The following is a 23,935-nucleotide window of genomic DNA, read 5'->3' as shown; positions in this document are numbered from 1 at the left end:
TTGGCTTGAATGTCCCTTTTTATGCCCATAACAGTATATTGAGATCGTCGATGTCATCACGAGTCACACTTGCAAATTAATTTACGTCCTTGTCCGTTTTATGCCCATATATGGAGATCCCTGTCCCGGCTGTCCCGATGTCATCAATATTAAGCGCATATCTAGGAATGCCCATATTTGGTAATTCCCATATATGGGCATGTTTTGACATCACATTGTTGACTATCATGCAGGGGTCTGGGTGCAACTGGTACCGATATACATCACTGGCATGGGCGAGGTGTCTTACTTAGTATATATAGTTTCATTTATATACATTTATTTGTGAATTAATGCTCTATTTTGACTTTAATTAAAAAATAAGCTTTTCCCCCAAATATGGAGATGACTGACATCATAGATGTCTGACTTCATAGACCACCATCACATGAGACTGACACAGTATGTCCATATATGGGCATTCCAAGATATGAATTGGCTTATTATTGATGACATCAGTGATCTCCATATATGGGCATGAAAGGGACAAGGACTGACACAGAGATCTCCATATATGGCCATTTAACTTATTAGTGAATTAAATTTCCCGATTGACTTCCCCGTTGACTCACGGCAACCACTTGCAATTTCCAATTGCATCTTTTTAGTTATGATATGTAAGAGCAGGATTCAATGAGAAAACTAATAGAATTCATACAGAGGATACAGAATTATAATTCATCTCTTTATTTCTTTTTTGTGTGTCTGTTCTGTTGAACTAGTGGGTAATAATATGCATACTGTATGTTCTCGTCTCAGTTCTACACTATGAGAAACTTTACAGTGGTAATTTATTCAGTTCGTTATGTAACCAATTCATTTAATTTTTTTTATGCAATGTGTTAATTAATACATTAATTAGCACACACAACACACACGCTACGCACGCTACGCACGCACGCACGCACGCACGCTACGCACGCACGCACTGCACGCACGCAGCCACGCACGCACGCACAGCACGCACGCACGCATCGCACGCACGCACGCACAGCACACACACACACTCACACACACACACACACACACACACACACACACCACACACACAGACAAGCATTCACACAATACACTTTGTGTCGGAATTCAGTGTCTTGTTGCCATAGTGCCCATTGGCTGGTTGATAAGTCACCATACTGCACTGCATTATTCATCATTACACTTCAACTATTAAACTGTGTGCCTCTTCTCTGAACATGCTTTAATCTCTGGACCTCCTGAAATACCTTTCTCACCACCAGGAAGCCATTTCAAAACTCATATCCCCATGCATGTACTTGTCTCCTCTCTTCTGCTCTCATGTCCTCTTCCACTGCTGTCTTCTCCCCTCCCCCTCCCCTCCCCTCTCCCTCCCCTCCCCTCCCCTCCCCTCCCCTCTCCCTCCCCCTCCCCTCCCCCTCCCCTCCGCTCCTCCAAGGCTACTGTGGATGTCTGCAGCGGGGGAGACAGGAACAACTATTTAGGGCTTCAGACTCTCATAAAGCCAGCTGTTTAATACAGGAGCATGCCAGTTGATGGGCTGTGTCGATTCTTCTGCAAAGGTCTTCTAAATTCCGTTTTAACGCCAGTGTTACAACCCAATCACTTGTGGTGATTGCTGTGTGTGTGCATGTCACTAGTGTGTGTGTGCGCGTGCGTGCGTGCGTGTGTGTGTGTGTGTGCGCACATCCCCTCATTGCACGGACAATATAACAGCGACTCATGATGGCATACAAAAGAGAAGCATTCTGGCGGTGTTATTCCGCCAACACTCAGACTGGGGTAGAAATAGAGGCTCAGGTTGAGATGGCTGTCCTTTATCTTGTCAAGAATGCAGCATTACCACACAGCTGAGGAGGAGGAGGAGGCCGGTTTTCCGCTATCTTTCCATTTGTCTCTCCAGCCACTTCCATCCAACCGGCTATTTTCTTTTTTTATCTCCCCATTGTCATCTCTCTACACCAGCTCTAAATTTCATTTATGTGCTCCCTCTCTCTCTCGCGCGTGTTACTGTAATCCATCGCTTTCTCTCTCTCCTCTCTCTCTTATTCCACTCTCTTTCTCCTTAGCGATCTCTTTCCCCCTTCCTATCCCCACCTCTGGATGGATATCATGTCCCTCTGTCGTCTTCCAATAGGACAGGTGTCCTTCAGTTTGTACACGGTGTCTCCGCAGCGACGGCCACAGACGAGGAATGTTTGACAGAGTAGGATCTGAGTCGCGCGGGCAAACAGATCTGTTTCTCGTCTTCATGGCAATTTTCTCCATCGGCACTGGTTTACGTTGCAGCTCTGGCAGCGCGCTGAGAATGGTAATAAGATTTCACTGCGCCACAGTGTTGCTAATCAGCAAACTGCTGTTGCGCTTATAGCATTGTTCTACAGTAGGTTCAGAGGTGGGATCAAATATTAAATTATGCTGGTTTCCAACGAGGGATTTGAACGTTTGTTTTCCGATGGAAGAAGTTATAATTAGACTGCTATGTTCAAATTGGCAACCCCAAATCAGATTTATGGATTGTTTTTTTTTTTATCAAACAGCAAAAAAAACATATGGAACCACATTTTTGCGAATCACATTTGAACCACGTTTCCTCCTTCAAATGTGATTTTCTAAAGATGTGTGTCTCTTTATAATTTGCAGTATCATAATGCATCGCAGATGATAGGAGATCTACAAGCTCCATAATGCATCACATCACATTGTGAGCTTATACACCCTTGCACATAACACTGGACAGTCAATCCTAAAAAGCTTATTATATGAGAAACAAATCAGATTTGTCCGCAGTCTGAACAAAAGGCTAACTGGCAATGCCACTGAAGCCGTGTTTTTCGCCACAGTGCCAGTGTATCACCGGCAAAAAACATTAGCATAACGTGCTGGAATGGCAATCAAACTTATAATCACTTATAATCGTTCATTCCCCTGGGTCGCGGACCTCCCGGAAGTCATTTCTCTATGGAGAATAACATTGGGTCATCTTAGAATCGTCTCATATAAGCTTTTTGATCCAAAAATAAACAAACTGTTAGGGTGATATGTCAGGGAGGTGGCTCTGTATCATTTACGATAGTCACTCATAGGCCTACAGTATTTGATACAGTCTGTTTCTGGTGAATATGTAACTAATATGGCAGCGCTAATATTAGCGTCTCGCCGTCAGTTGATGCTTCAACGCGACCCAGGTAGGATACTTTATACTGCGTGAAAACGCGATATGACGAGATGGCACCATAAGTGGGGACTGGAACCCCATACTGTACCTCCCCACTGCCTACAATACTTGAGATAATCTAGTCTGACCCGCGGGCCTGGGAGCCTGGGTTTGCTGATTGAAAACCAAAGCTGTCACTTGTCGGTGGGGATATTGAATAATGGAGCCTGTGTTTCCTCCTCATGGCCGGAGCGCAGGCAGGCAGGCTGTACAGTACAGTATACAGTATATGTTGGAGCCTGTAGACCGAGCAGCAGAGACGCCACAGGGCATCTCAGCTGCAAGTCAAGCCCCGGAGATCTTGTGGAATAAAACAGCCAGGTTGTTGTTGCTGGATCAATCCTGTTTACCGGGCCTGGAGCGCTGTGCTTCGCGTCTAATTTGGCATGTGCACACTGTGCAGCACTGTTACTGTACTGTAGTGTACTCTACATGCACTCCCCACTATGCCAGAATCATTAAAGCGCTTCTTTGTTTCATGTTTTGCAATACTGTATATCGTTGCTTTCGGGCAGAAACCTCTTATCTCCACATTTTGTGTGTTTTTCATAAAATACTCGAGCATTGCTACAGCGTCACACAAAAGCATCAAAAGTAGCAGATCTACAAGCTTGAAACACAGCGCGGAGGTGCGCGTTTTTTTTGAGCTCGCAAACTACTTTTTGCTATTTTTTTTAATCTGAATCCTGAAAGGTAACAGTTTTGAACATATGAGGTTCTTCTTTGTTCATGTTTTGCATTCAACCGCATATACAGTACACTGTTATATCATTGCTGTCGGGAAGAAACCTCCTATCTCCATATTTGTGTGGTTTTTCATCAACTTTTTCATAAATGCTTGAGCATACTACAGCATCACACAAAAGTATCAAAAGTAGCAGATCTACAAGCTCGAAACGCAGCATGAAGCGATGCGCTTTGAGCTTTTATCTATCTTCTACTTTTGCCATTTTTGAATGGGAATCCCAGAAATGTAACAACTTTGGACATATGAGGTCTCCACCCGACAGAGACGGTATGTGAGTTTCGGGTTTAAGGGGTACTCTGGACAATTCTTGAGAAAAACTGCAGCAAATCACTTGAATGAATGTATCCAGTAATTTACGCTGACGGGGTATTTGTTCCGTCAGGTACAGTTCTCCCCAAGTACCAGGGAGCCAGCTAACATTCTGGAATGTTTGTTTAGAAACTCAAGCGTGAGTCTTTCTTTAACCCTAATTTATGCTTCGTTGCACGATGGTGTCCCTCGCTGAGCTTTGGAGTGTGCCCTGGGGAAAAACCAACCAACCAACCAACAAATTCCCTCGAGCGTGGCCTTAGCGTTTGTCAATAATTGTCACACAGTTCCTAAATGACAGCCTCTGTCAACAGCCACAGCGGGCGGTGGCGGTGGTGGTTTTCCTTTCAGAGTTTCTCCGTTGGGCTCTTTTGCTTCGCCTCATTGTCCTCGAAACACCAGAGGAACACCAAATCAATGAGCAAGCCACTCACACATTAGAGAACAAAAATAGGGTCTGTACCTAGCAGCGTGCTGGACTGTGGAAGCACAATGGGCTCCATGTTAGCAGGCCGTTCCTTTGATGGGGAGATGAGCGGTGATCGATGTGGCTTTCGCCGTGGGTTTTCTTGTTTCTGTGATGATGTGAGTCATTAAGGCTGATAAGGCGGTTGCATTCTTCTCTCCTGACTGCATTGGTGGCTGCATGTTGACCAGAGACAGAATAGTTCCACTGTAAGGCCTGTTGAAGGACAGACTTTGTCTGTGTCTCCTGGCTTTGTGTGTTGTTGCACTTCCTTTGATTATCCCTGACCTCGCATCAGATCCCAATGCGCGCTTCCATGCCCTGCCAATTATCAGGAGGGGGTCCTCCCTATGTCCTCCCTATGAGCAGTGGTGGCTGAGTGGTTAGTGTCCACACCTAGGACTCCGGAGGCCCCCAGAGGTCGCAGGTACGATTCCCCCACTCCAGCTACCACTGCTCCCCTTCCCCCTTGCGTTCCTTGTAGACATCACTGGGTTGAGTTCAGCTGGGTTAAAGCTGATAAAAAAAAGCAGCTGGGTTGGGCTGCGATATCTGAATTTCCCCCGCGGGAGGAGTAGGTATTCATTATTATTATCATTATGTTCCCCAGGTTCTATGTTCCCCAGGTTCTATGTTCCACACCCACCCTCCCCACAAAAAGGTTCTATGTTCCCCGCTCAACCAAAAAAGTATATATGTTCCCAACTCAAATGCAGGAAATGGTGTGGGCACTAAGAACATCTGGGCACTAAGAACATGTGGGCAATCCTAATTTAGGCGCCCCGTTGCCTAGGTGCCCAGATGTCTCCAACCCTAAGTGCCCACTCGTCTAGGTGCCCACTCGTCCAAATGCCCACATGTCCCTATTGCCTAGATGTCCAGGTGCCCACTCGTCCAGATGCCCAGTCATAACAAAAGTATGGTGTCCAGATGTCCTTAGTGCCCCCTCTCCCACTAGTATTCGTAATTTCTCCCCATTATTGTGTGTTTTGAGTTGTTATCAATAATTAGAAATGAATGTTTCCTGCATTTTTGGATGAGTGGGGAACATAGAACCTTTTTTAAGTTGAGCGGGGAACATGGAACCTTTTTTGTGGGGGTAAGTGGGGAACATAGGACCTTTTTTTGTAAGTGGGGAACATAGTACCTTTTTTGTGGGGGTAAATGGGGAACATGGAACCTTTTTTTGTAAGTGGGGAACATAGTACCTTTTTTGTGGGGGTAAGTGGGGAACATAGGACCTTTTTTTGTAAGTGGGGAACATAGTACCTTTTTTGTGGGGGTAAGTGGGGAACATAGGACCTTTTTTTGTAAGTGGGGAACATAGTACCTTTTTTGTGGGGGTAAATGGGGAACATAGGACCTGGGGAACATAGAACCTGGGGAACATACGGTAGGTACGGTCCCATCGGCAGGGCATGGAACACGCATTGGGATCTTTATTTCGTTCTGCTTTGTCAGCGTTCGTTAGTTTGGGTTTGGGCTTCCTTTTCATTTCAGTTTCAAGGCAGTTCACCTTCAGCGGCTTGACCATGAGATTTACCTCAGCTGTCCCTTAGTAAGAGGTATACCGTCGTGTTTGTATCCTGCAATATCTCCACTGACACATTTCTTTCTTCACATTATTGAATTAACCTGACAACTTAAGCCAGCAGAACACTTCGCTTGGTCCACCGAGCTTCCCGGGAAATGGCTTTTATCGATTTGATCCGCTCCACGCACTGGATATGCCAGGTAGTAAATGACATTGTCGAATAGCCCGGCGATTGTGGACCCGAACGAGGCTGCTCTCATGCAAATGAGAGCGCTTGTTACTGGGTGACTGAGCGCAGAGAGGCCCATTGAGATGTTATCTCCAAAGTGTGTCATGTGAGGTATATGGAGGGGAGGGGATGGGAGCTCTGAGGAGCGAAGCAGAGAAAGGAGTCTGTCAACCAGAACGCGTCTCTTTCTTTGACTGTCTGCCAGGGTCATTCGGGTCAAGGAAGTGACGTCTCTTTCAATGCGTCTCTGCGCCTCACATCATTGTTTATTAGTGCTCGAGTGCTGCTTTTGTGCTGCTTTTTGCCACACATACACAGTAAAGGTTTTGCGTGGAGCTACTTGAATGGGCACAAACATCCTGTCTTCCTCTTGCTTCTATTTCCTCTCTCTAAATCACATCCTCCTTTCAGGTGTTAAAGGAGCTCTTTACCCACAGCTTATTTTCAGATAAGTATGTGCTCATTATAAGGCAGCACCTTTTCTGTGTTTTGATTGATTGATTGAATACTTAGAAATGTAAACAGCACGTGGTGCAGTTTTTAAAATACGTTAAAGCTAAAAGGATAACACAATGAAAGTCCTGGCCATGGGGACCTCCATGGTGGTCCTACAGTCAGTGTGTATTCAATTCATCAACATAGGACTCTGTGTGGCCTTGTACAGTTCAGAAACCTGCCTACCAGTGACATCATCAGGGGGGAAACTACAGCGTTCCTCTTAGCACGCTGAAATAAGAAGCTTGCCATTGCTCCTTTAAGACTGATTTATACATTGACGATCGATCATGCCAAACATGCCTCTGATTAGATGCCCCCCCCCCCCACACAAACACACACACACACACACACACACACTACACACACAAGCACTGCATGCACTATTGGCACTACATCTGTGGTCGCTGGCAGCCGTCTCCTTAGCAACAGGCTCTATAAACACAACCTACTTTTCTTTAATCTCTTCTCTCTTCGCATGCCACCATCCTTTCATTCCACCCCCCCTAAACCCCCCCCCCCCCCCCCCCCCCCTTGTGTCCTCGTCCACCGACCTGTCAGCGCTCAGGGCCGACTGGCAACGCCTCTGTTCTGTAACACGTTTGCTCTGAAACGCGTCCAGCATCCCACAGCCGCCCGCCTACAAATACCACTCACCATAATCCCATCTGCATAAGCACGGCTGTGAGGAGAAACCTCAAGGACTAGAGGAGAGGAGAGGAGAGGAGAGGAGAGGAGAGGAGAGGAGAGGAGCAATGAAAATGTCAGACTGGCCGGGGAAACGGGGAAGAAAAGTGGGGGTATCCAAAACAGATAAAGCCATTCATGGCCCCCTTCGCCCGACAACATTAAAAACCTCTAAAAACAGGCCTGGGAGGCAAAGGAAAGACAAGGTGGTGAGAGAGAGAACTGAGAGAGAGAGAAGTAATGTGAGTCAGAGGAGTGGTATTTCGACGAGAATGAAAAGGTACCGGTATCACAGTGATAGTGAGTGGGAGAGAGACAGAGACAGAGAAGTAGACAGAGACGGACAGACAGAGGTAGAGAGAGAGAGAGAGAGAGAGAGAGAGAGAGATAGGCAGAGAGAGACATAGAGAGACGTAGAGATGTGTGACTGAGCTGGCGGGCTGCTCTACTGATTAACATGCCTCTCAGACCTCGTGGAATCAAACCTGCCATGAAGCCAGGCCTGAGAGTTATGACCGTGCGCACGCGTGCGCGAGTGCGCGCGAGTGCGTGTGTGTGTGTTGTGTGTGTGACGTGCGTGCATGTGGGCGCGTGAGTGTCATGTACCTCCGTGAGCATTCCTGCTTACATGTGCAGGCACTTACCTTTGTTCTCTGCTCCATTGTGTACATCATTGTCAATTAGAGATACGTCTATGATTGACGCCTCAGCCTTCGTGGGTGGCTGGCTATACAGTACGCGCGCGCGCGTGTGTGTGTGTGTGTGTGTGTGTGTGTGTGTGTGTGTGTGTGTGTGTGTGTGTGTGTGTGTGTGTGTGTGTGTGTGTGTGTGTGTGTTTGTGTGTGTGCGTGCACTTGTGTGTGTGTGTGTGTGTGTGTGTGTGTGTGTGTGTGTGTGTGTGTGTGTGTGTGTGTGTGTGTGTGTGTGTGTGTGTGTGTGTGTGTGTGTGTGTGTGCGTGCACTTGTGTGTGTGTGTGTGTGTGTGTGTGTGCGCATGGTGTGCACAACACTACACGCGTCATTCAAAGCCAGAGGGAGAGATGAACTTGTAAAAGGAACCAGGAGCGAGGAGCAGCAGTGGACTCCTCTATTGAAACAGATACAGGTGGAATCTATCAGAATAGATTGGATGAGCAGGTGGGTGATTTGAGGAGAGGCGTGATAAAGTGCTAGATGAAGTGGAGAGAGAGAGAATGAGAGGAGAGAATATTATGGCTGCCGGGCAAGAAACCTTGTATCTCCACTTTTGGACTTTTTGTGTTCTTTCATTAATGAACGCCTTATCACTTCTTCTTACAAAACAGTCGTTGCAAAAACAGCCACTTCATTTCCGATTTACTAGCTCTTGTGAGCTTGTACTGTAGATCTGCTATTCTTTTAAAATTATAAGTGGGTGGTTGTAATGGGTTTGATATCGAATCATTGAAAAGAGCTTGTGACAAAATAATAACTACATCGGCTCCATGGTCGATCTGCTAATGCTATTATCTGCATAAGCCTTCCCCACAGTAACAGAAAACTGAAAAGACACTAGCATAGAGCCCTGAGGGACTCCGGTCAACCATATAGGCTATGGGCTTTAAGTGGATGAAAAGCTTTTGCTTAGTTTCGCTTTGTTCCACATACAAGGTTTCCACACGACAGTTGCGGTGAGGGTGGAGAAACAGGAGAGCAGATGGACAAAATGATGTGATGAATAAATATGTGGGTCTGAGACACGGAGGAAATGCAACACAGACTGTCGTCTGCTGCTCTCTCTCTCTCTCTCCTCTCTCTCTCTCTCTCTCTCTCTCTCTCTCTCTCTCTCTCCCTCTGTGTCTGTGTGGACGACTGTGGAATGTGGTTGAGGCTCAAGGAACTTGGTGGTGACGTGGTGTAGACAGACAGACAGACCTTGTGTCAGAAGTCCTGGGCAAAAAGAGTGAAATCGTGTCTGTTTCGCCTGAGTAAAGGCAATTCACCCAATGTTTTTATGTTAGGGCCTGACACAGAGAGAGAGAGAGAGAGAGAGAGAGAGAGAGAGAGAGAGAGAGAGAGAGAGAGAGAGAGAGAGAGAGAGAGAGAGAGAGAGGAGGAAACTAAGGACAAACCGTGGCATTTGATTTTAACTGGCAGACAGTATCCAGGGAGGGCTGTGTGTGTGTGTGTGTGTGTGTGTGTGTGTGTGTGTGTGTGTGTGTGTGTGTGTGTGTGTGTGTGTGTGTGTGTGTGTGTGTGTGTGTGTGTGTGTGTGTGTGTGTGTGTGTGTGAGAGAGAGCGCGCGCGCACACGTGTGCGTGCGCGCATAGTGAGATAGTGTCGAAGTGTCCTTGAGCAAGACTCTGAACCCTTAATTGCTTTTCCGATGAGCAGGTTGGTGCCTTGCATGGTTTCCTCCGCACTCTGTGTATGAATGGGTGAATGTAATGCACAATCTTTTTCTATATAAATGCACCATTTACCATTTATATCTGTGTGGTTGTAGATTGTAGTATAATAACGCTGATGGGCCCTGCAGGTGCATTCCGGTACAGTAAGGCCAATAGTAGCCTATATAAGTTGCACACTTGAGTTTCATGCCATGAATAGCAGATATACAAGCTCACAACGTGTCATGAATGTGACGTGTTGTGAGCTTGTAGGTCTGCTATTTACTGAGACACCGGTGACACCAGCACGCAACTAAGTATAAATCAGGCCTTTCTGTAAGAATGGGACTGTCATGTCTTCCACAGGGAGGAGAAGATGCTCCCTGCATCCCTCCCTGCCTGCCCGTCTGTCTCTGTCCCTGTCTGTCTCTGTCTGTCTCTGTCTCTGTCTTTGTCTCTGTCTCTGTCTCTGTCTCTGTCTCTGTCTCTGTCTTTGTCTCTGTCTCTGTCTCTGTCTCTGTCTCTGTCTGGACTAAGAGCATAGTGTTTGCAGCGGGACTGTGCACAGCAGGACACTCGCCAAGGTGATTTCCTCAGGAAATTATTTATGCCGTCTTAGAGGACGGCAGGAAACAGCTTTTCTTTTTATATCAACCATTATTGGATACCCTCCCCCCCACCTCCCGCGGGCGAACAATACTGCATGCAGACGTTTTTCTAACGACTATGTTGCCATCAGCTTTGTACTGTTATTAGCATAACAGTAATATATATAGTGTGTGTGTGTTATTGTGTCCATCTTAATGTTGGAGGACTGCAAGCAATGCTTCTGTCAGCAGTTCTGCGGGGAACTGTGCCGCGGATACAGAGCGAGGAGGAGCGAGGAAGAGAAAGAAAACACCATTAGCATACAGACGTGTCATTCATAAACCAAAAAGGTATACAGTACAGACCCCCCGTCCCTTCCCTCTACCCCCTCTCTGCTCAGAAACCAATTGGAAGAAACACTCAGGTCGACGGCTTCGACTCAATACCGCCTTCTCGCCAATCCTGTTAGCCTCCTTCTTTCTATTCCCTCTCTCACTCTCTCTCTCTCTCTCTCCACCCCGGGTTTCTTCTTCTTGACAGCCCACAAAACAAAAAAAGTCACTTTTCTGTGGTCATTACAATAAATCCGTCCTCTGGCTGCTGCTGATTCATGGGCGACGAGGGCAAATGGTGTCTGGGAGGCAGAACAAGTTGAGCTATTGGGTTACCCTCTTGTGTATTTATGCAAGATAATGCATGGCCTTGAGGGGATTTTAGGGGGAATAATCACATCAGGAGGGGCCCTCTGTCATGCAGTGAAGCCCCTCTCGGTGCCATTAGGGCGGGTTTTTGTTTCTATTATTTATAACCACGTTTGAGACGATGTGTGTGTGTCGTTTGTTACCCTCCTTGTAGTGTTTTCATTTTATATTTTAACGGCAGTGTAGCACGGTTATACTCCTCCATGGTTCGTTGTGAGGGTGATTTATGACTCCAGTCGCTGAACCCTGGCCTGCTAATGATGGCTGTGAACTGGTTGTAGGGGCAAAAGGTCAGGGCTATCTTGGCTGTTATGATGTGGCTCCGTGTTCCTCCCTCCCTCCCTCCCACGTGCCTCTCTGTCTGGCTGTCTGTCTCTCTCTCTGGCTGAGTCCAACATCACTCACTACTCCCTACAATATATAGGGAGTTGTCTGTAGGGGACTACTGTAATGTACAGTGTATATATAGGGAGCTCATCTGAGAAATTAACCACTTAACCTGCACTTAAACCCTATGCTTAGTTGACTGGATTCCCAAAGGCTCAAACTAGGCCCCCTCCTGTTTTCGCTCTGCACTAAATATCTTTGTCGAAAAGAGACATCTACTGTACTGTTCACATGATGTTGTAGTTCTGCTATTTGTGCAGCATGTTAGCCCCAGTGCAGAATGGGGTTTAAGTGGTTAAAACCTTTACTTTGTTATCCAGTGTACCCCATGGGTACTATACTTGGTCCACCAAATATCTTCCCTGAAAATAGCCAATCTAGCCATTTTGACATACCGCAGGGGTATTCATTGATTAGGCAGTGGGCCACAATTGTAAAATCAATGGAAGTCAGTGGCCACAAGACTGTGACAACAGAAATTGACAGTTTTTTGTTCACTATGTCCGATAAGACACAACAATGGAAATGTCCATTAGGCTATGGTAATATGTTTATATTAAGAAAAGAGGAAGTAGATACAGTATTTCAGTATGTTCTGCATGGGTAATTGGCATGGAAGCGTCTTTGCGGGAAGAGTATTTGAGGCAGGCTGGGAAGGTGAAGTGTTTACATGTTCGTATGAATGAAAGGTTTTTGCTTTTGTTTTTGTTTTGATCACCCGACTGATAAGAGTGTTTGAAGTGAATGGTGATGGAGAAGATGGAAGATGGACACAATCCAGGTGAATTACTTTGTGAGCTTGTAGATCTGAAATAGATCTGGACGTTTTTGGAAAATTCTTACCTAGAGTATATGCCCAAAAGGGGGATGCCAGGGTGAAAGTGTTACTTTCAGGTAAATGGACAACATCCACTCAAGACCCAGAAATGGTTTCAAATGAATTCTTCTTCTTCTTTCGTGTATCATCGCCCTTGATGATTTTCCTTGATGGATGAACTGCATTCAGAACTCATCTGTTTTCAGACACTCACCGTTAATTACGCTATTGCAGTCTCACAATTAATATCACAATTGCCATATCAATGTCGACATTTTTATTTCAGAGCAATGAATGATGGACTGTAGGATTTGCTGTAGTGACCATTGGTTGTAGCCCACTTTTCACGATGCGCTGTGGGATTGAAAGGATTTTTGGACACTGCCTCTCTCTCTCTCTTCTGGTCATACTCTGGTGGTCATTATGATGTGTTTGGCTCTGGGTCAGGAGGAGGGAGGGATACAGAGCAGAGCAGGAGTACGAGGAGACTTTGCAGCTGAGTGGAATATGAGATAGTGCTCGTTGCTCCCAACATGTCAACCCAGTGTCTCCTCCCAGGAATGGAGACCCATAATTAACCGGTGGAATCATCCAGACATCATGTCAGACAATCATTGGCTTCTCACCTCCTCCTCTTATCCCCCAGCGGCTCTCCCAACATCTTGTCTGTTGTAATTTTGAGGACTTCTGTGGAGGTTAATGACAGCGACACGAGCCTTGGGAGAGCTCCAGTAATGCGCCAAGATCCTCCATTCATCAACCATAAGCCATTACAGGTATTACATTGCAGCGCTGTCATAATACTGCTCTGTAGTTCACCTACATCTCACCGGTAATGGGAACGCTCCTTTGCCGCCGTGAGAAATACTCCCAAGATTATCGTTTTCCAGCAATAACCTTCAAGTCCCAGCGAAAATGATATATCCATCAGACACACAGCCAGGGCCATCCAAAGTGCGAGGTGATAATTGATGTCTGAGGCTGTGAGATGTTCTTCTCTTACACAGATTTATAAAAGATTCATCGTGTTGAAGGGTTTTGCTGTTCTTTCTGTGGAACATCTAGTTCCCAGTATATAAATCTGTGCTGTTTTTTAAGTGCATGGGAAATATGCAGGCTATCCCATGTGAAAAAGCTCTCTCCTCATTTTTCATTTACAGTATCCACCGTCTGCGTGTGTGTGTGTGTGTGTGTGTATGTGTGTGTGTGTGTGTGTGTGTGTGTGTGTGTGTGTGTGTGTGTGTGTGTGTGTGTGTGTGTGTGTGTGTGTGTGTGTGTGTGTGTGTGTGTGTGTGTGTGTGTGCAGTGTCTCTCTATCTCTCTCTCTCTCTCTCTCCCCCCCCCCACCCCTCCCCCTCCAAGTTAAATTAAATTCAATAGGCCTTATTGGCATTACGTTTGACATGTGTTGCCAAGGCACAGTTTCGATTATGAAAGCCCTGTTTCTCTCTCTCTGTGGACGTCTGGAATGTTGTGGAGGCTTCTTGGACTGGCGTGGTGACGTGTAAACAGACAAACGGTGTCAGAAGAGGTCCCGATGCAAAGAGAACGAAATCTTTACTCCCTTTCGCTCGACTAACAGGGAATTCCTAAACCTTTTTTACATTAGGCCTGACAGAGAGAGAGAGAGAGAGAGAGAGAGAGAGAGAGAGAGAGGACAAACTGTGGTTTGGCTTAGATTTTAACTGGCAGACACAGTATCCAGCGGATGGCTACAGTAATACAGTATGACTGTCCGAGCGTGCATGCGTGCGCGCGTGTCTGTGTGCGTGCGTGCGTGTGCGTGTATGTATGTAGTGTATGTGTACTACTTGAGGGCTAGTCTAAATGGGTCAGTGAGACAGATTTAAGGTGGCCAGCATCTCCCACTCTTGGCTCACTCCTCTTCCGCTCTCTCTCTCTCTCTCTCTCTCTCTCTCTCTCTCTCTCTCTCTCTCTCTCTCTCTCTCTGGCTCTCTCTCTCTCTCTGGCTCTCTCTCTCTCTGGCTTTTTCTCTCTTTCTCACTCTTTGGAAGCATTCCATGCATTCCTTGGCTTCACTCTCCACATACCCAGTGTGACTCTGTCGCTCTGTTTAAATGCTTCAGTTGTCTCTCCTCCACCTCCCGCCTCCCTGGTTCCCTTCAATCCCCGTAGTGCATTTTTGAAAAATCGCGTTTTTGAATATATCTTTTTTAAAAGCGAACATTTGTACTCAAATATTTGCTTCCCAGGAACAACACATTTTGAGATGGGGGTCTGCTGCCAAATTCATGTAAATTTGGGGGTCCTTGACATGAAGGAAAAGCTTGAGAACCACTGATAGAAGAAGGATTTTAGAAGATATTTTAGAATCGGGTCAAAAATATTCAAAGACTTGCACAAAGGTTCACGATTTTTCAAAAATAGCAGATCTACTGTACAAGCTTGCAGCTGTGAGCTTGTAGATCTGCTATTTCTCAATAGTTAAATCATAAAATGATGGTTAAAGTGGTTCAAATCTAAATCTGCAGTATAAATGGCGTAATCCCTGTTGCACATTATTTTTTTCCTATCCTCCCTTGCTCTCTTTCTTTCCTCTACCCGTTTTGGTAGCACTTTAAACTAAGGTGCTGTTAATAAACATTTATTAACATTTATAAAGATCATTTATTAATGTTAATAAGTATATGTATAAGAAGCTTATTAATGTTTGTAAGCAATCTAACAAACATTTATTAATAGTTGAGAGGATGTTAATAAGACAATTAATAACCGTTAATAGGCGATTTATAAGACGCTTATTAACCTTATTACTTGTTTATAAACATTTGTAAGGCATTCAAAAAGTTAATAGGAGGTTTATAAGACATTTATTAACTGTTAATTGCTTATTTATAAGACACTTGAAAAACGTTTTAATTTTTCTAAAACGTTTTTAAGGAATATAATAAACATTCATAAATTGTTAATAACCATTAATAAAAGTTAATAAGATATTTACATAGCATTAATTAACAGTTTAATAGATGTTAATAAGATATTTACACAGCATTAACTAACCGTTATTAGTTTACTGAACCGTTGGTAAGGGAACTAATAAACATTAATATATTGATAATAATATATTAAGGTAACTAAAAAAGGGTCTTATAAACAGTAACAGACCCTTATAAAAGCTTGAAAAACCACATTTATTCTTAATAAATGTTTATAAGGAATTTATAAATCATTAATAATATTTATTAAATGTTAACACATGTTAATAAGATGTTCATAAAGCTTTACTTAACCGTTAATAAGTTACCCTAAGTTAACCTAACCGTTGGTAAAGGATCTAATGAAAATCAATAGAACTGTTTATAGTATATTATTAAACTGATAATAGGGTATGAACAAGTCTTATGCACTTGGTTTAAAGAGGAACGGTCATTTATTAACTAGAAAACAGACTTACAAACATCAACAACTTGTTAACAATGTATTTATTAACACTTAAATAGGCAGGAAGTGGGAACAGTCATCTATGAACATTTATAAACCACTTATAAGAACTAAACAGTGTCTATTAACATTAACAAATTGGTAATGTTGGCACTTATTAACACGTTATTAGACATTTAGCAGGTACTTGGTTTAAAGTGGGGACAGTCATCTATAAGCATTTATATAGGCTTTAAAAACACCTAAACAGAGTCTTATTAACATTAACCAATTGTTAACAATGCACTTATTGACGCGTTAATAGGCATTTTGCAGGTACTTGGTTTAAAGTGGGAACAGTCATCTATAAACATTTATAAACAACTAAACAGTGTCTTATTACCATTAACAGACTGTTAACAATGCACCTATTGACGTGTTAATAGGCATTTTGCAGGTACTTGGTTTAAAGTGGGAACAGTCATCTATAAACATTTATAAACAACTAAACAGTGTCTTATTAACATTAAAAGACTGTTAACAATGCACCTATTAACGTGTTAATAGGCATTTTGCAGGTAGTTGGTTTAAAGTGGGAACAGTAATCTATAAACATTAATAACCACATTATAAGAACTAAACAGTGTCTTAATAACATTAACAAATTGTTAAAAAGGCACTTATTGGCGCGTCAATAAGCATTTTGCATGTACTTGGTTTAAAGTCTAATGTTAGTCATCTGTAAACATTTATAACTCCTTTAACAACAACTAAACAGTGTCTTATTAACATTAACACATTAATAACAAATCACTTATTAACACGTTAATATGCATTTTGCAGGTACTTGGTTTAAAGTGGGAACAGTCATCTATAAACATTTATAAACAACTAAACAGTGTCTTATTACCATTAACAGACTGTTAACAATGCACCTATTGACGTGTTAATATGCATTTTGCAGGTACTTGGTTTAAAGTGGGAACAGTCATCTATAAACATTTTTAAACAACAAAACAGTGTCTTATTAACATTAAAAGACTGTTAACAATGCACCTATTAACGTGTTAATAGGCATTTTGCAGGTAGTTGGTTTAAAGTGGGAACAGTAATCTATAAACATTAATAACCACATTATAAGAACTAAACAGTGTCTTAATAACATTAACAAATTGTTAAAAAGGCACTTATTGGCGCGTCAATAAGCATTTTGCATGTACTTGGTTTAAAGTCTAATGTTAGTCATCTGTAAACATTTATAACTCCTTTAACAACAACTAAACAGTGTCTTATTAACATTAACACATTAATAACAAATCACTTATTAACACGTTAATATGCATTTTGCAGGTACTTGGTTTAAAGTGGGAACAGTCATCTATAAACATTTATAAACAACTAAACAGTGTCTTATTACCATTAACAGACTGTTAACAATGCACCTATTGACGTGTTAATAGGCATTTTGCAGGTACTTGGTTTAAAGTGGGAACAGTCATCTATAAACATTTTTAAACAACAAAACAGTGTCTTATTAACATTAAAAGACTGTTAACAATGCACCTATTAACGTGTTAATAGGCATTTTGCAGGTAGTTGGTTTAAAGTGGGAACAGTAATCTATAAACATTAATAACCACATTATAAGAACTAAACAGTGTCTTAATAACATTAACAAATTGTTAAAAAGGCACTTATTGGCGCGTCAATAAGCATTTTGCATGTACTTGGTTTAAAGTCTAATGTTAGTCATCTGTAAACATTTATAACCCCTTTAACAACAACTAAACAGTGTCTTATTAACATTAACACATTAATAACAAATCACTTATTAACACGTTAATATGCATTTTGCAGGTACTTGGTTTAAAGTGGGAACAGTCATCTATAAACATTTATAAACAACTAAACAGTGTCTTATTACCATTAACAGACTGTTAACAATGCACCTATTGACGTGTTAATAGGCATTTTGCAGGTACTTGGTTTAAAGTGGGAACAGTCATCTATAAACATTTTTAAACAACAAAACAGTGTCTTATTAACATTAACAGACTGTTAATAATGCACCTATTAACGTGTTAATAGGCATTTTGCAGGTAGTTGGTTTAAAGTGGGAACAGTAATCTATAAACATTAATAAACACATTATAAAAAACTAAAGTGTCTTAATAACATTAACAAATTGTTAAAAAGGCACTTATTGACGCGTCAATAAGCATTTTGCATGTACTTTGTTTAAAGTCTAATGTTAGTCATCTGTAAACATTTATAACCCCTTTAACAACAACTAAACAGTGTCTTATTAACATTAACACATTAATAACAAATCACTTATTAACACGTTAATATGCATTTTGCAGGTACTTGGTTTAAAGTGGGAACAGTCATTTATAAACATGTATAAACCCATTATAAGATCTAAACAGTGTCTTATTAACATTATCAAATTAACAATGCACTTAACGCGGTAATAGGCATTTAGTGGGAACAGCCATCTATAAATATTTATAAAGCCTTTAAAAACACCTAAACAGAGTCTTATTAACATCAACAAATCCCTAATAAAGTGTCTTATTAACACTGAAAGTGTATTATTAACATCAACAAATCGATAATTAAAGGGGAACTCCACCACTTTTCAACCTATGTTCATATAATTGGTCCTCACTCAAAAATAGTAAATAAATATTTTTTTTTTCTTTTTCTCAGAGGAGGGTTGTGGGTAGGTCAGAAACCCATCGTCTTGTGACATCATCGATTGCCAATCCAGCTTATAGAAACTGCAGGCTTTCTATTCCTGAAAAATTGCAATTTTAAAGTGGAAGCCATTGTTCTAGCAATAATAAAAATCTAAATATTCTTTTCAAAAATATTGATTAAATCGGAAAATGATGATGTCACAAGACGATGGATTCGGAACTTCCCACAGCTCTCCTATGAGACCCGGACTGAGTAGAAAAAAATTGTGATATTTTATCATGACCATTAGTGAGGACCTATTATATGAAGACAGGTTGAAAAGTGGTGAACTACTCCTTTAAGTATTCATTAACTAGTCCCCCCAGGAATCCGCGATTCCGCGATCGCGGTATTTATCGCAGAATTCGCGACCACCCGCGGAATTCTCGGCCATTCGCGGACTTTTCTGACGTCCGCGGAATAACGGTCGCGAGTGGCAGCAGAGCGGCGGGAGTAGTCATTACTACTATTATAAAACGATGTGTACATGGTCTGGCCAGTGGCCAACTCATACAGAGCCTGGGGGAATAGCTTAGCTTCCCTCCTACTAGTTGCACTGACGCTGTATTGGTCCGGTCCCACATTCGTTCCTGACAGAAACTGTGTCCTGAACTATAGTTCCTCTCTATGCCTCTATGGTCCTGGCAATAACAATGCAGAGGAGAATAAATAAATATTACACCCATACTAGGTAGAAGGTAGGCTATCCTCTAAAATGTGGTTATTATGGGCAGGGTTTGCATGACAATATAGTCTTTGCAACAGAAAGTAATTATTAAAAACAATAACAATTAAAAAAAATATAGATTTAATATTATATTTATTCTCAAAAATGATTATTTGATTATTCTAACTACTAATTACAATTAATTGTAGCTATTTCATGAAGGGTTTTACTTGATTATTAGAACTATATCATTTTTCGCTTGATAACTGGTCATTTTAGGTTGTTTTTTAATGTCCGCGGAATCAAGAATTGTTCACCACAGAATTCCGCAGAATCAGGATTGTTCTCCGCGGAATCAAGAATTTTTCTCCGCGGATTCCTGGGGGGACTAATTAACACCTTAAATAGGCATTTTTCAGCTACCTGTTGCAAAGTGGGAACAACATTAACAACTTACTATTTATCTTTCTTTTCACTTTAGGTAAATAAAAGGAGGTCATTCATTCTTAAAGGAAGGCTGTGCACAAACAGAAGTAGGCTAGTAATGTTTTGGGACTATTCCTTTGCAGCTTATGTAATATCATTCCAGTTTATGTACAACTATCACTGTTGTACACCTCTTCCTCCTCCTGCCATCGCTTGAAGATGAAGAGCTTGAGGAATTTGAGGCGAAGGTGGTCGAGTAGCTGGACTCGGACGGTGACTTGACAGAGGTTGGAGACTCATTTCTTGATGCTGTAAAAACAAAATGCAAAATGTTATATAAATAGGAGGTTAGGCATTTTAGACATGTTTTGTTCATAAAGGGGTTACAGTGCACTTATTGTAAATAATAATAATAATAACAATAAATAAATAAATAGGAGCAGCGCTCTTCCGAGCACAGGTCTCCAATGTGATAAGCAAATGTGAAAAGGGTGCCATGTCATCTGTGGCCTGTCATGATTTCGTTCCAAAGATGTGTTTTGCTCAAATTGAGCTGCTGGTGGCGCTATAACAGGCCAATGTGAAAAGGGTGGCATTTGTTCCTTGACCTACGGAAATCACAAGCTGCGTTTATGATTTGAGGCATTTTGTTCAAAACGGACCAATCCTGCAAACTTTGGAAGCCACTCAACTAGGATGGAATATGAATTATCGGACAGCTCAGTCTTGATCACTTGCCTATAGCTATACTCAGTTCCACACATATTCCTGTGATTTTTGGAACAAATCTGAAGGAGTAATTTAAAAAAATGTGTTTTACTTAATTCAGCCTCCAGGTGGCACTATAAAAAGCAGATGTGAAAAGGGCAAAGGTTTTTCCTTGGCCTCTTGGTAGTGCGCATGTAAGCAATTTACCCCGAGTGAGAGGACATTATGCTCTCATAATGTCCGCAGTGATGGTGTTATCTGACGAGGCGCAGCCGAGTCCGATAACACCATCACTCAGGACATTATGAGAGCATAATGTCCGACCCCGAGTGGTAAATAGCTTTTCTACCACTTTTTCCCTTATACATGAAAGAAAACACATAGTTGTAACTTGCAAGGATCTTAAGTTACAATCATTATTGCCTATAAAACTTCCGCGAGACAGCAGATAGTTCCACCAACAACATCTTCTACTCACCAACAGATGGCGCCAACTCCATACTAATCCATGCGTCTAGCTTACAGCTAAGCTAACGTCAGTTAAAAGCACCGTTCCGGCCGTAAATAGAGGCTGTTCGCTTCCAGAAAGGCATAGGTTCAGAGAAAAGGGGCTTTAAAGTTGGCGGATTGCATTGGATCCAAATAAATCGGCGACGATAGTACGCACGTTAGTAAACATAGGACCGCTGCGACCTTCATTTGTTGGTTGGGGGAAAGTCCCCGGATGTACACTGAGGCGCATTGATCTCGGACACACAACTTTGCGGCATTTGTCCTCTCATAACCTCCGGAATTTAGCCAATCAGAATCCAGTATTTGAACACGTGACTAGAAAAAGTGGTAGAAACAAAGTTTTACACTGATCGGTGGAGTTAGAACCATAGACTGTAAAAAAAATATGAACGATGCGAAGCCATTGGTTTCTATGCTGCGAAGATGAAGTTTTTCGTTCAAAAGGGAGCACACTTGCAAAAGCCAGTCTTAGCCTATCAGGATGGAATTTGAAGAATCTGAAAGACCCGTTTCGTTTAATGACTATAGAGATAACATGTACCGATTTGCGTGATTTTTGGACAAAGTCGTTAGAAGTGCTGTCCAAAAATCTTGGATCACATGACCACATGGGGTGGCAGCCTGTATTACAATCCATTGTAAACAATGGAGCGATGGTCCCAAAATATGAGTTCTGTTCAACCAATTTATTTTGACCAAATCGACAAATGGGCAGATGACAATTTGGATTAAATAGATGGGTACATCCACAATATTCATGGCAGTTAGGTTGCAATGTTACTCTGTACAAGAGACTTGCTACTAGGGATGGAGCTCGTTAATTTTTATTGATAATGAGCACCTTATCGATCATGCTTATCGAGCCGGGCTTTTATCGAGCCCACTATTGAGCATTTTCTGTTATTTTGTGGAAAGACATGAGACACTATCAATTCTGAAGTTTTTCTTTTTTTTTTTACAGTAATGCATAGGCCTATCGATTTTTTCCATAATATCTTTTTTGTTTTAAGCAACAACAAAAATCTATATTGCTGGACGGAGGAGCAGCAGGACCATTTTAGTAATACATTTTGAAAATGAATAAGGGTAATAATAACAATAATAATAATAATCCAGCAACAATTTCATGGACCCCTTGCAGTAACTCCGTACCCCCTAGGGGTCGTGGACCCCCGTTGAGGACAGGGGGGTCGCACCAAATTCTGGGCCCTGGGTACAAGGATTCACTCACATGTTGTGCTTTAAAAAGTTGCTATATGCAGTTTTCTGCTGAGATAAGCAGGAAACAGGCAATTGCTTATTATTATTATTATTTATTTATTTTACTTTATTATATTCAGACGGCTAACCATGCTTCCTAAAGAAATGTTGTCTCTGTGACACTTCCTGGGGCCACAATCTGCCTCCAAAACTATAATTTTCCTCTGTGAGAAGTTCTATCATTGGTCGATAGACAGATAGCCTGCCCAGTAAGCAGAGCAATCAGGACCGCCTCTTGTTGTTGTTCGGATTGGTTGACCTGTCTGTCAATCCTTTTAGCCCCGGTCGGCTGGTTCATGCACCAATGAGCTGCTAGTGACAGCGCTTCTCCTAGAAGCGCCACAGAGACTAGATTCTTTTTAGGGAGCATTGTTAGCCGCCTGAATATAATTAAATAAAAATTTAAAATTAAAATAAGCAATTGCCTGTTTCCTGCTTATGTCAGCAGAAAACTGCTTATAGCAACTTTAACCATTGAAAAATAGCAGATGTACAAGCCCACAGCGCGGCGCCGAGTGCCACGCTGCGAGCTTGTAGATCTGTTATTTTTGAAAAATTGTGAACATTTTTCATGGGGTCTTTGAATATTTCAAATCCCTCTAAGGTTTTTGAAAAACCTATGTTTCTATGTCAGTGGTGCTCAAACGTTTTCATGTGAAGAACCCCCAAAATGATATGTATTTGGCCACATCTCAAAATATTTAGTTCCAGGGACCCCCCAGAAGCAAAATTGTATCTAAAAATGTTACCTTAAAAAATACCCATATTCAAATATTTCCACACATTTTCATGACTTAAAAAATAGCAGATCTACAAGCTCGCAGCGCAGCACTCAGTGCCGCTCTGTGAGCTTGTGGATCTGCAATTTTTCAATAGCTAAAGTATAAAATAACGATATAAAATCAAATTGGTTTAATCTCATGCTCTCAAGAGTGCTTGTTACAATAAAACACTTAAAATATCTGTAAATATTTTCTACATCTACAGCAGTGGTCCTCAACCTTTTCAGGCTGTGACCCCCTAAATAATCATATTTTAACTGGGGACCCCCCACCCTGACAAGCATTAAGAGTTGAGGCATTACATTTTGTATAACTCGGTTATATTATGAAAATAGCAGATCTACAACGCCTCGCGTTGTAGATCTGCTATTTTCACAATTTCTGCGTCTAATATATGCCAATTTGGCATATAAGTATATAAGTATAGAAGTATTAAAAAGTCCTTAAATTGTCACTTTAGAAATGTGCAGATACCCTATATACACTTAAACTTTATGTTGGTTTGTTTACTGTTGAGTGAGAAAACAGTGTTGCACATTAAGCTAATCTTCTGGAGACCCCCCAAAATAATTTGGGGACCCCCAGGCCCAGGTTGAGAACCACTGATCAACAGTAATGCACTTAGCAAATTCGTTTAGCCCTTAGCAGGAGGTTACATCACAGCCAACAAAAACAACATTAAACAGGCCTAAGTGAAGTAAAAACAAAACAAAAAAAACGTCATACTGTACCTTATAGGATGCATACATGAACAAAGAGGGGCTTGTAGGTGATTTCGCTGACTTGTATGCACTTAAACTGTTAGAACAACACACAGAAGTTGCGTGCATATCAACGTTGTGTTTACTGTGTTTATGTCCGTGTTACGTTCAAATGCGGCCGGACGGAAACGGCGTTTTGCCGATAATAGTT

General features: G+C 42.1%; 1 protein-coding gene across 1 annotated transcript in view; it reads left to right on the top strand.

Moving 5' to 3' along the window:
- Positions 1–23,935, top strand: part of sema6bb (sema domain, transmembrane domain (TM), and cytoplasmic domain, (semaphorin) 6Bb) — a gene marked incomplete at its 3' end in the record, with an annotated part of 264,150 nt that overhangs the window by 74,714 nt on the left and 165,501 nt on the right. The window lies entirely within an intron of this gene.

Source organism: Nannobrachium achirus (assembly GCF_963921795.1).
Source record: "Nannobrachium achirus genome assembly, chromosome: 1".
Classification (NCBI taxonomy): Eukaryota; Metazoa; Chordata; class Actinopteri; order Myctophiformes; family Myctophidae; genus Nannobrachium; species Nannobrachium achirus.
This window is presented reverse-complemented; position numbering and strand designations above follow the sequence as displayed.